Below are 12,049 nucleotides of genomic sequence, written 5' to 3' on the forward strand. Positions count from 1 at the left end.
GAAAATGAGATGAGAGACATATTTTGGCACTATCATGGTTCAGTTTATGGTGGACATTTTGGGCCGGAAAGAACAACAGCTAAAGTACTTCAAAGTGGATTTTATTGGCTAACTATATACAAGGATGCCAGAGAGTTTGTGACCAATGCAATAAATGTCAAAGAGCTGGAGGGTTAACAAAGAGGAATGAAATGTCTCAAAACTTCATTTTTGAAGTGGAATTGTTTGATCTCTGGGGTATGGACTTCATGGGGCCATTCCCTTCATCCTACTCCTTCAAATACATTCTGGTAGCAGTGGAGTATGTCTCCAAATGGGTGGAAGCTATAGCCACAACTACCTGTGATGCACCAATTGTTCTTCAGTTTCTCAAGAGACATATCTTTACCAGATATGGGGTGCCCAAAAGCCTTATTAGCGATGGTGGCAGCCACTTTTGCAACAAACAAATGGAAAAACTACTCCACAAATATGGAGTTATTCACAAAGTGGCCACACCATACCACCCTCAAACTAATGGGCAGGCTGAATTAGCAAATAGTGAGCTAAAAAGAATCTTAGAGAAGACAGTTGGAATCACTAGAAAAGACTGGGCCAGAAAGTTGGAGGATGCCTGATAAACCACTATTTTATGATTTATCTTGTGCTTATTTGAGTGATTTTTATCAATTCTTTACTCACTTATTCATATAAATTGCATGGTTTTACAAATCCTTCCTGATTCTGTGATATAATTGAAAACATGTTTCCTAGGCCTTTAAACTGTCAAATTTGATCACCCTTTATTACTATTCGATGCCATAATCTATGTGTTAAGTGTTTTCAGGCTTTATAGGGCAGGAATGGCTTAGAGGATGGAAATGAAACATGCAAAATTGGAAGGAACGCAAGAAAATGAAGTTTTGAGAAGCTGGCAGTGACGCGCACGCATGGGCGACGCGTACGCATGCCTAGCACAAAAGACAAGCGCTGGGGGCAATATCTGGGCTCCTTTTTTGTGCTAAGCACGCGTACGCATTGCCCATGCGTGCGCATCGCTGCCAGCTTCTCAAAATTTCATTTTCTTGCGTTCCTTCCAATTTCGCATGTTTCCTTTCCATCCTCTAAGCAATTCCTGCCGTATAAAGCCTGAAAACACTTAACACACAGATTACGGCATCGAATGGTAATAAAGGGTGATTAAATTTGACAGTTTAAAGGCCTAGGAAACATGTTTTCAATTATATCATAGAATCAGGAAGGATTTGTAAAACCATGCAATTTATATGTATAAGTGAGTAAAGAATTGATAAAAACCACTCAAATTAGCACAAGATAAACCATAAAATAGTGTTTTATCAATCTCCCTGGTGCACGAATTATGAATCACACTTTTCACAACTCGTATCACTGACCAGCAAGTGTACTGGGTCGTCCAAGTAATACCTTACGTGAGTAAGGGTCGAATCCCACGGAGATTGTTGGTTTGAAGCAATCTATGGTTATCTTGTAAATCTTAGTCAGGAAGTCAATTATGTTTGTTAGTTGAATTGCAAATAAACAATAGAGAATGGATTAAAGGTTACTTGTTATGCAGTAATGGAGAATATGTTGGAGTTTTGGAGATGCTGTGTCTTCTGAATCTCTGCTTTCCTCTGTCTTCTTGTTCACGCACGCACGTCCTCCTATGGCAAGCTGTGTGTTGGTGGATCACCGTTGTCAATGGCTACCTTCCATCCTTCCAGTGAAAACTACGCTCACGCGCTCTGTCACAGCACGGCTAATCACCGGTTGGTTCTCGATCCGGTTGGAATAGGATTTACTATCCTTTTGCCTCTGTCACTAACGCCCAGCCTTCAAGAGTTTGAAGCTCGTCACAATCATTCAATCCTTGAATCCTACTCGGAATACCACAGACAAGGTTTAGACTTTTCGGATTCTCATGAATGCCGCCATCAGTTCTAGCTTATACCACGGAGATTCTGATTAAGGAATCTAAGAGATACTCATTCAATCGTATATAGAACGGAGGTGGTTGTCAGGCACACATTCATGATTTGAGGAAGGTGATGAGTGTCACAAATCATCACCTCCATCACAGTTAAGCGCGAATGAACATCTTAGATAGGAACAAGCGTGTTTGAATGGAAAACAGAAATACTTGCATTAATTCATCGAGACATAGCAGAGCTCCTCACCCCAACAATGGGGTTTAGAGACTCATGCCGTCAGAGAATACAAAGTTTTGATCTAAAAATGTCATGAGATACAAAATAAGTCTCTAAAAAGTTGTTTAAATACTAAACTAGTAGCCTAGGTTTACAAAAAATGAGTAGACTATGATGGATGATGCAGAGGTCCACTTTTGGGGCCCACTTGGTGTGTGCTGGGGCTGAGATTTAAGTGAGTCACGTGCAGAGGCCATTTGTGGAGTTGAACGCCAGTTTTTGTGCCAGTTTGGGCGTTCAACTCCAGCTTTTGATCCTTTTCTGGCGCTGGACGCCAGAATTGGGCAGAGAACTGGCGTTGAACGCCAGTTTACGTCATCTATCCTTGTGAAAAGTATGAACTATTATATATTTCTGGAAAGCCCTGGGTGTCTACTTTCCAACGCAATTGAAAGCATGCCATTTCGAGTTCTGTAGCTCCAGAAAATCCACTTTGAGTGAAGGGAGGTCAGAATCCAACAGCATCAGCAGTCCTTTTTCAGCCTAAATCAGATTTTTGCTCAGCTCCCTCAATTTCAGCCAGAAAAATATCTGAAATTATAGAAAAACACACAACTCATAGTAAAGTCCAGGAATATGAATTTTTCCTAAAAAATAATGAAAATAGACTAAAAACTAACTAAAACATACTCAAAACTATATGAAATTAACCCCAAAAAGCGTATAAAATATCCGCTCATCATTCCCCACACTTAAACTCTAGCATGTCCTCATGCTAAGCTTAAGAGAAACTAAAAAAGAGTGAAGGCAGAATGGTGGAACTTATGCAATGCAACCTATCTAGATGCAAGGCTACCTACAAGAATCATGCTATTCTAATTTCTATCTATATATATATATATATATATATATATATATATATATATATATATATATATATATATAAGTATACATGTGGTCAAATTGAGTCAAATTTCCAAGAAATCATATATGAACAATCAAGGACTAAATCATATTAAAACACATTCACAATTGAGTTGAGTTAAACAAAAGAGTTCACAAACTTGCAAGACAAGCAATGATCAAATATGGACATATGGAATTGAGCAATTGAACCCTCACTGGAATTGTGTATGCACTCTAATCACTTAAGTGTTTGGGGTTAAATCACTCTACTCTTCTCTAGTCATGCTTTCTAAAACATTGTTCTTTATCTAACCAATCAAAAAATATTAAGTGTACAAATACAAATATCGTGAGGGCTTTTTCAAGGTTGTAATGGGCTAAGGAAAGGGTGAGGGTGTATATATATGGCCAAGTGAGCTATCAGATGAATCCTTGACTAACCTAAGTTCTCACATAACACATACACACAATCTGTATAATTCTGAAATCATGCCTAGCTACCGATAATCTCACTTTTGTATATTTCACATACTCATATACCAAATTTTCCTTAATTTTACCACATATGTAATGATCTGTTATTAAACTTAACATTAGGGTGGTTTTTGTCCCCTATTTATTTATTTATTTATTTATATTGTACTATATTATTTTTTTTTGAACATAGAAATAAACATAACATATCAATGCACATGGTCCTTCTGGTCTCACACTGAGTATGTACCCAAATTCCCAATATTTTGTTAATAAAACTCAACATTTTTCTCATCAGCCTAAGTCCCCAAAATTCTCCACACTTAACTGACACACAATCTCTATCTTAAGCTAACCACGGATTCAAATGAGGTAATTAATTTGTTTTTTGCTTAAGGATAGTGATGTGATAAAATATAGAACAAATGAGGATTAAAAGGCTCAAAGTGGCAAACAAGGATAGATGGAATGGTAGGTGATAAGCGGATATTTTATACGCTTTTTGGGGTTAATTTCATATAGTTTTTAGTGTGTTTTAGTTAGTTTTTAGTTTATTTTCAGTAGCTTTTAGGCAAAATTCATATTTCTGGACTTTACTATGAGTTTGTGTATTTTTCTGTGATTTCAGGTATTTTCTGGCTGAAATCGAGGGAGCTGAGCAAAAATCTGATTCAGGCTGAAAGAGGACTGCTGATGCTGTTGGATTCTGACCTCCCTGCACTCAAAATGGATTTTATGGAGCTACAGAACTCCAAATGGCGCGCTTCCAATTGCGTTGGAAAGTATATATCCAGGGCTTTCCAGAAATATATAATAGTCCATACTTTGCTCAAGGATAGACGACGTAAACTGGCGTTCAACGCCAGTTCCATGCTGCTGTCTGGCGTCCAACGCCAGAAACAAGTTAGGAGTTGGAGTTCAACGCCAGAATTGGATCCAAAGCTGGCGTTGAACGCCCAAAACAGCCCCATGCACGTGAGAAGCTTTAGTCTCAGCCCCAACGCACACCAAGTGGGCCCCCGAAGTGGATTTCTGCACCATCTATCATAGTTTACTCATTTTCTGTAAACCTAGGTTACTAGTTTAGTATTTAAACAACTTTTAGAGATTTATTTTGTATCCCATGACATTTTAGATCTAAACTTTGTACCTTTTGACGGCATGAGTCTCTAAACTCCATTGTTGGGGGTGAGGAGCTCTGCTGTGCCTCGATGAGTTAATGCCAGTATTTCTGTTTTCTATTCAATCATATCTGTTCCTATCTAAGATATTCATTTGCGCCTTATTATGATGAATGTGATGATCCGTGACACTCATCACCATTCTCAACCTATGAATGTGTGCCTGACAACCACCTCTGTTCTACATTAGATTGAATGAGTATCTCTTAGATTCCTTAATCGGAATCTCCGTGGTATAAGCTAGAATCCATTGGCAGCATCCTTGAGAATTCGGAAAGTCTAAACCTTGTCTGTGGTATTCCTAGTAGGATTTTGGGATTGGATGAATGTGATGAGCTTCAAACTCGTGAGTGCTGGGCGTAGTGACAGACGCAAAAGGATAGCGAATCCTATTCCGGTATGATCGAGAACCTACAGATGATTAGCCGTGCGGTGACAGCGCACCTGGACCATTTTCACTTAAAGGAAGGATGGTAGCCATTGACAACGGTGATCCTCCAACACACAGCTTGCCATAGGAGGGATGTGCGTGCGTGAGGAAGAAGATAGAGAGAAAGCAGAGATTCAAAAGGCAAAGCATCTCCAAAACTCCAACATATTCTCATTTACTGCATAACAAGTAACCTTTAATTCATGCTCTCTTGTTTATTTGCAAGTCAATTGATAACCACTAATTAATATCCTGACTAAGAGTTGCAAGATAACCATAGCTTGCTTCAAGCCAACAATCTCCGTGGCATCGACCCTTACTCACGTAAGGTATTACTTGGACGACCCAGTGCACTTGCTGGTTAGTTGTGCGGAATTACATAGTGTGAAGTAATTTTCATGCACCAAGTTTTTGGCGCCGTTGCCGGGGATTGTTTGAGTTTGGACAACTGACGGTTTATTTTGTTGCTTAGATTAGGAAAAAAATTTGTCTTTTTGGTTTAGAGTCTTTTATTATTTATACCTTGTTAAAACACTTTAAATTTATAGCTCAATTAGTTAGAGAGTGGTGCTTATGTTCTTAGTAATTGGCTATCTTATTTTCAAATTTTCAAAAAAAAAATTTTCTTTGAATAAATGTTGTGCCAAACTTTAAGTTTGGTGTTTTCTTGTTGATTTTTCTTTGTTTTTCGAAAATTTTAGTTTGGTTTCCTAAAAATTTTAAGTTTGGTGTTCTTTCTTCATGTTCTTGTGTTCTTGTGAGTCTTCAAAGTGTTCTTGAGTTCTCCTTGCGTCTTGATCTTAAAATTTTTAAGTTTGGTGTTCCTTGGTATTTTCCCTCCAGAATTTTCGAAAACAAGGAGCATTAGATCTAAAAATTTTAAATCTTGGGCTATCTTATTGTTTCTCTCTCTCCTCCTTAAATTCAAAAATATATTTTCTCTTTATTTTTAAAACAAATTTTTGAAAATTATTTTTAAAATTCAGATTTTTTTTTCAAAATTTAAAATCTTTTTCAATTCATATCCTTTTCAAACTTCCTGACCACTTTCTCTCTCCTCAATTTTTTTTCGAAAATCTTCACCTATTTTTATTTATTTTATTTTAATTTATTTTCGAAATAAAAAAAATATAAATACATTTTTTATTTTACATCATCTCCCTTTCTCCATCATGGATCTAAGTGGAAATGAACAGTCCAGGAGGACTTTGGGGTCATATGCTAACCCCTCTACTGCTTTATATGGGAGTAGTATCTGCATACCCTCCATTGGAGTCAGTAGCTTTGAGCTGAATCCTCAGCTCATTATCATGGTGCAGCAAAGCTGCCAGTATTCCAGTCTTCCACAAGAAGAACCTACAGAGTTTCTGGCACAGTTTTTACAAATTGCTGACACAGTACATGATAAGGAAGTAGATCAGGATGTCTACAGATTATTGCTGTTTCCATTTGCTGTAAAAGACCAAGCTAAGAGGTGGTTAAATAACCAACCTATGGCTAGCATAAGGACATGGAAACAGCTGACAGAAAAATTCCTGAATCAATACTTCCCTCCAAAACGGATGACACAGCTAAGACTAGACATCCAAGGCTTTAAACAAGGAGATAATGAATCTCTTTATGATGCCTGGGAGAGATACAGAGAGATGCTAAGAAAATGCCCCTCTAAAATGTTTTCAGAGTGGGTTCAGTTAGACATCTTCTATTATGGGCTTACAGAAAGAGCTCAGATCTCTTTAGATTGCTCAGCTGGTGGATCTATCCACATGAGAAAGTCTATTGAAGAAGCTCAAGAGCTCATTGATACAGTTGCTAGAAATCAGCATCTGTACTTAAGCAGTGACCCTTCCATGAAAGAAGAGGCTAAAACAGTAACTGCTGAACTCAGTCCTGCAGAGCAAGCTGCTGAATTCAATCAGCAATTGGATTTCTAACAAAGCAGTTAGCTGAATTCAAGAATAAACTACAAGAGACAAGGATGGCTAATATAAACATGGAAGTACAATTAAAGCAAACAAGGCAGCAGCTGTCAAAACAAATAACAGAAGAATTCCAAGCAGTTCAACTAAGAAGTGGGAAAGCACTAACTACCCCACTTTAAAGCAGCAGGAAACCAAGAAATGAGCAAACCACCCAAAATCCATCTGAGGATAGTAAGAGCCTAGGGAAAAATAATTCTGGCGCTAAAATGCCAGAAATTTGGTGGAAGGCTGGCACTGAACGCCCAGACCATGCTCAAGACTGGCGTTCAACGCCAGAAACGAGCAAGGATCTGGGGTTGAATGCCCAAAAGGAGCACAATTCTGGCGTTCAGACGCCAGGAAGAACTGGGAAGCTGGCGTCTAATGCCACTCCAGCTCCTAACTCTGGCATTTAATTGCCAGTGAGGGATCAGACACACACAAGTGCTGATGACAACCCATCTAAAAAGGCTTCCTCAACCACTTCTGTAGGAAATAAACTTACAGCAACTAAGGTTGAGGAATATAAAGCCAAGATACCTTATCCTCAAAAACTCCGCCAAGAGGAGCAGGATAAGCAATTTGCTCGCTTTGCAGATTATCTCAGGACTCTTGAAATAAAGATTCCATTTGCAGAGGCACTTGAGCAAATACCTTCTTATGCCAAGTTCATGAAAGAGATCTTGAGTCATAAGAAAGATTGGAGAGAAACTGAAAGAGTTCTCCTCACTGAAGAATGCAGTGTAGTCATTCTGAAAAGCTTTCCTAAAAAGCTTAAAGACCCTGGGAGTTTTCTGATACCATGCACATTAGAAGGTAATTGCACCAAGACAGCTTTCTGTGATCTTGGGGCAAGCATCAACCTAATACCTGCATCCACTATCAGAAAGCTTGATGCCAGGGCATCTTGGCCAGTTTCACTGACCTTTTCTTTACTGTTTTTAGGTTAGTTTCATGCATTTCTTTAGGAAATAAGCTAGTTTTGGGTAAATATTCACTTATGCCTTGACTCAAGCACACATTGTGCATTTTACATGATTTTATGAGGATTTTGCATAAGTTTAGTGACAAATATTATGTTGCATTACTCATGACTTGGACTGGAGCTTTGATGCACTTTGTTGCTTGATTTCAGGACCAAAAAGGAGCAAGAAAGGGGAGGTAACTTGCAAGGATTAATGAGAAAAGTGATTGCCAATAACACTCTCAAAGAAAGCCATCAATGCCCACGTTAGAGAGTCACGTTAACCAAGTTAACGTGAACTCTAACGTGGAGAAGAGAAGTTGAGCCAACGTTAGTGACACTCAACATTGTCACTAACGTTGGCAATCACTCATAAGTGGCCACGTTAGAAGCCACGTTAACCTAGTTAACGTGGCCTCTAACGTTAAGGGGGAGGGAAAGAAGCCAACGTTAGTGACACTCAACATTGTCACTAACGTTGGCCTATGGTGCTAAGTACCACGTTAACTCCCACGTTAACTTGGTTAACGTGGGAATTAACGTAGAGGATGAAGAGTTGTCGACAACGTTAGTGACACTCAACATTGTCATTAACGTTGAAGCAACCACACAACCCCCAAGAGTCACGTTAACCTCCACGTTAACTTGGTTAACGTGGAAGCTAACGATGAGAAATGAAAGATGAGCCAACGTTAGTGACACTCAACATTGTCACTAACGTTGGGATGGCTAAAAGAAGGCCACGTTAGAAGCCACGTTAACCTAGTTAACATGGACTCTAACGTGAGACCCAGGGGCACATTGGAACGTTAGTGACAATGTTGAGTGTCACTAACGTTCTCGAAGGTTGGCAAGGACCACGTTAGAAGCCACGTTAACCTAGTTAACGTGGGCTTTAACGTGAAACAAGAAGGGGCACACTGGAACGTTAGTGACAATGTTGAGTGTCACTAACGTTCTCGAAGGACTAACAAGGCAACGTTAAAAGCCACGTTAACCTAGTTAACGTGGGTTTTAACGTAAGGCAAGGGGGTGCATTGGAATGTTAGTGACAATGTTAAGTGTCACTAACGTTCTCGAACTTATATTCTCACTAAATATTAACACCCCTAACGTCCTGAGCTGAAGTCTCTGCCCACTTAGCACTTTCTCTCTGCAAGTAAAGCCAAGCCCAAATGAAGAAAAGAACTGCTTCAAACTCAAGATCCAAAGGCCCAAGACTTGAAGAGTAAACTAGAAGCTGAGAAGAGTAGTATATATAGGAGTAACTTTGAATTGTAAAGGAGTTCGGGAGGCTGAAGAATTACTCTCTGTATTTACTTTCTTTGCAATTTCTAGTTTTATGATGTATTCTCCATCTTTGTTTTCATTTTCAAGAGCTATGAACAACTAAACCCCTTTCATTGGGTTAGGGAGCTCTGTTGTAATTTGATGGATCAATACTAATTTTCATGTTCTTCTTCTATCTTTCCTCTTGATTTTACTTGAAAGCTTTCGATCTTCATCCAATTGAGTAGTTATCTTGGAAGAGAAGCTATTCAAACTTGGATCTCTTTTGAACCTTGGAAGAGGAATGAAGAGATCAAGCTAGAAATGCTTTCTCATGCTGGAGCAAATTAGGTTTGGATGGGTATGTGAATATAACTCTCTCAATACTTGGTTTGGGAAATGCATGTGGTATAATCAGTGACCATACTTCATCTCTTCTCATGAGCAATTGACCAAGGAATTGGCTATTGATCAAGATTTGAGAGATTGAATTGCAAGGTATTGCAATCCAATCACTTAAGATTGCCAAGGAGATCAATGAGTGCATTGATTGAGGAAGAGATGAAAATGAACTTGATCCGGAGAATTGCAACATCTCATAAGCCCAATGAATTCCCCATCTCTAATCTTACCCATTCTCTTTAATTTCTGCGATTTACTTTTATGAGCAAATCCCCCATTCCCATTTACAATTCTGCAATTTATTTTCAGTCATTTACTTCTAGTTCTTTAATTCTAGCATTTACTTTTCTGTTATTTACATTCTCGCCATTTTATTTTCTGCAACTCTCAACCCAAATTCTGGATTCGCTCAACTAGAACATTCGACCTCACTCTATTGTGAGTTTTTACTTGACGACAACTTCGGTACACTTGCCGAAGGGAGATTTGTTGAGAGACAAGTTTTCCACGCATCAAGTTTATGGCGCCGTTGCCGGGGATTGATTTTGCATCAACAATGATTAGATTAGAAGATCACTAGATTGAGCATTTTATTTTGTGTATTTCATTTTATGTTTGATTGATTTGCTTTTTCTTTTAGTAAAACTTCTTCCCTTCTCCATCTACTCTTTTGTTTTTCTTTGTTATTTTCAATTCTGTTTGCTAACCCACTAACTGTTTGATATATTGCATCACCCACAACTAACATCAATTCTGACATAAATACTGTCTGTACCTATCTTCTCTGCTTGTACTTGTTGGTTGTATGACAGGGAGAAGAAGCGGGGCTTCAACTTCCTTTGATTCTGAACCAGAGAGAACCTTCCTTAGACTAAGGAGGGAGGCAAGAGGAAAACGAGTAGTTGGTGCTGAAGAAGAGGAGGAACAGTTTGAGGAATACTTTGAACCAAACATGCAAGAAAACATGGAAAATCATCATGAAGAAGAGACTTACAACCATGGCAAAGGAGGTGGAGCAAATCATGCTGGGGAGGATAGAAGAGTTTTGGGCTCTTACATTAATCCAAACCCAGGCAATTGTGGAAGTAGCATCCAAAAGCCAACAATCCATGCCAACAACTTTGAACTTAAACCACAGCTCATCACCCTTGTTCAGAACAACTGTTCGTTTGGAGGAGGTGTTCAAGAAGATCCCAACCAATATTTGACCACCTTCCTGAGAATATATGACACAGTAAAATCTAATGGTGTTCATCCTGACGCCTATAGATTGCTCTTATTTCCCTTCTCACTCAGAGACAAGGCAGCCAAGTGGCTAGAATCCTTCCCAAGGGAGAGCTTGACAACTTGGGAGGATGTGATGAACAAATTCTTAGCAAGATTCTATCCTCCTCAACGAATCAATAGGCTGAGAGCTGAGGTTCAAACCTTCAGGCAACAGGATGGTGAGACTCTGTATGAAGCATGGGAGAGGTTCAAAGACTTAACTAGGAGGTGTCCACCTGACATGTTCAACGAATGGGTCCAGCTGCACATTTTCTATGAAGGGCTCTCTTATGAGTCAAAGAAGGTAGTAGATCATTCATCTGGATGGTCTTTGAACAAGAAGAAGACCATTGAGGAAGCTATAGATGTTATTGAAACAGTAGTAGAAAACGACTACTTCTATGATTCCGAAAGAGGGAACACAAGAGGAGTGATGGAGCTAAACAATGTAGATGCTCTGTTGGCCCAAAACAAGCTCATTACTCGGCAGCTGGCTGACCTCACCAAGAAGATGGAGATGAACCAAGTAGCAGCAATCTCCACTTTATCAACAACACAAGAAGGAGTAAACCAAGAAGCAGAAGAGAGTCAGGAGCAAGCCAACTACATTGGGAATTCACCAAGGAAAAACTATGATCTATACTCCAAGACTTACAACCCTGGATGGAGAAATCACCCGAACTTTGGGTGGGGAAGTGAGCAAGATCAAAACCAAGACCAGAGACGTTACAACTCTAACAACAATGCAGCTCACCAACAATTCACCCAGAGGACATCTCAACACCCCCACAACGACACTTCTCCACATACTTATCAAAACCAAAACAGCACATCTGCTCCGAACCACTCATCAATTGATGACAAGCTCTCTAAGATTGAAACATTCATTGAAGGAATATGCAGAGACATTCAAGACAGTAAAGCATTCAGAGAGGAAGTGCAGTCAAACATGCAGAATCAAAATGCTGCCATCACAAAACTGGAGACACAAATCAGCTATCTTTTTAAGCAGCTTCTGAACCATAATTTTTGCTATGATACCCATTCAA

The 12,049-nt window shown here is 39.1% G+C and overlaps 1 non-coding gene across 1 annotated transcript; it reads right to left on the bottom strand.

The window, feature by feature from the left end:
• Positions 1–11,139: 11,139 nt before the first annotated feature.
• Positions 11,140–11,243, bottom strand: LOC112746467 (small nucleolar RNA R71). Its single transcript, XR_003174349.1, has one exon. It is a non-coding gene; the product is annotated as a small nucleolar RNA R71 (small nucleolar RNA).
• Positions 11,244–12,049: the final 806 nt, after the last annotated feature.

The sequence above is a fragment of the Arachis hypogaea genome, chromosome 14 (assembly GCF_003086295.3).
Source record: "Arachis hypogaea cultivar Tifrunner chromosome 14, arahy.Tifrunner.gnm2.J5K5, whole genome shotgun sequence".
In the NCBI taxonomy this organism is placed as follows: Eukaryota; Viridiplantae; Streptophyta; class Magnoliopsida; order Fabales; family Fabaceae; genus Arachis; species Arachis hypogaea.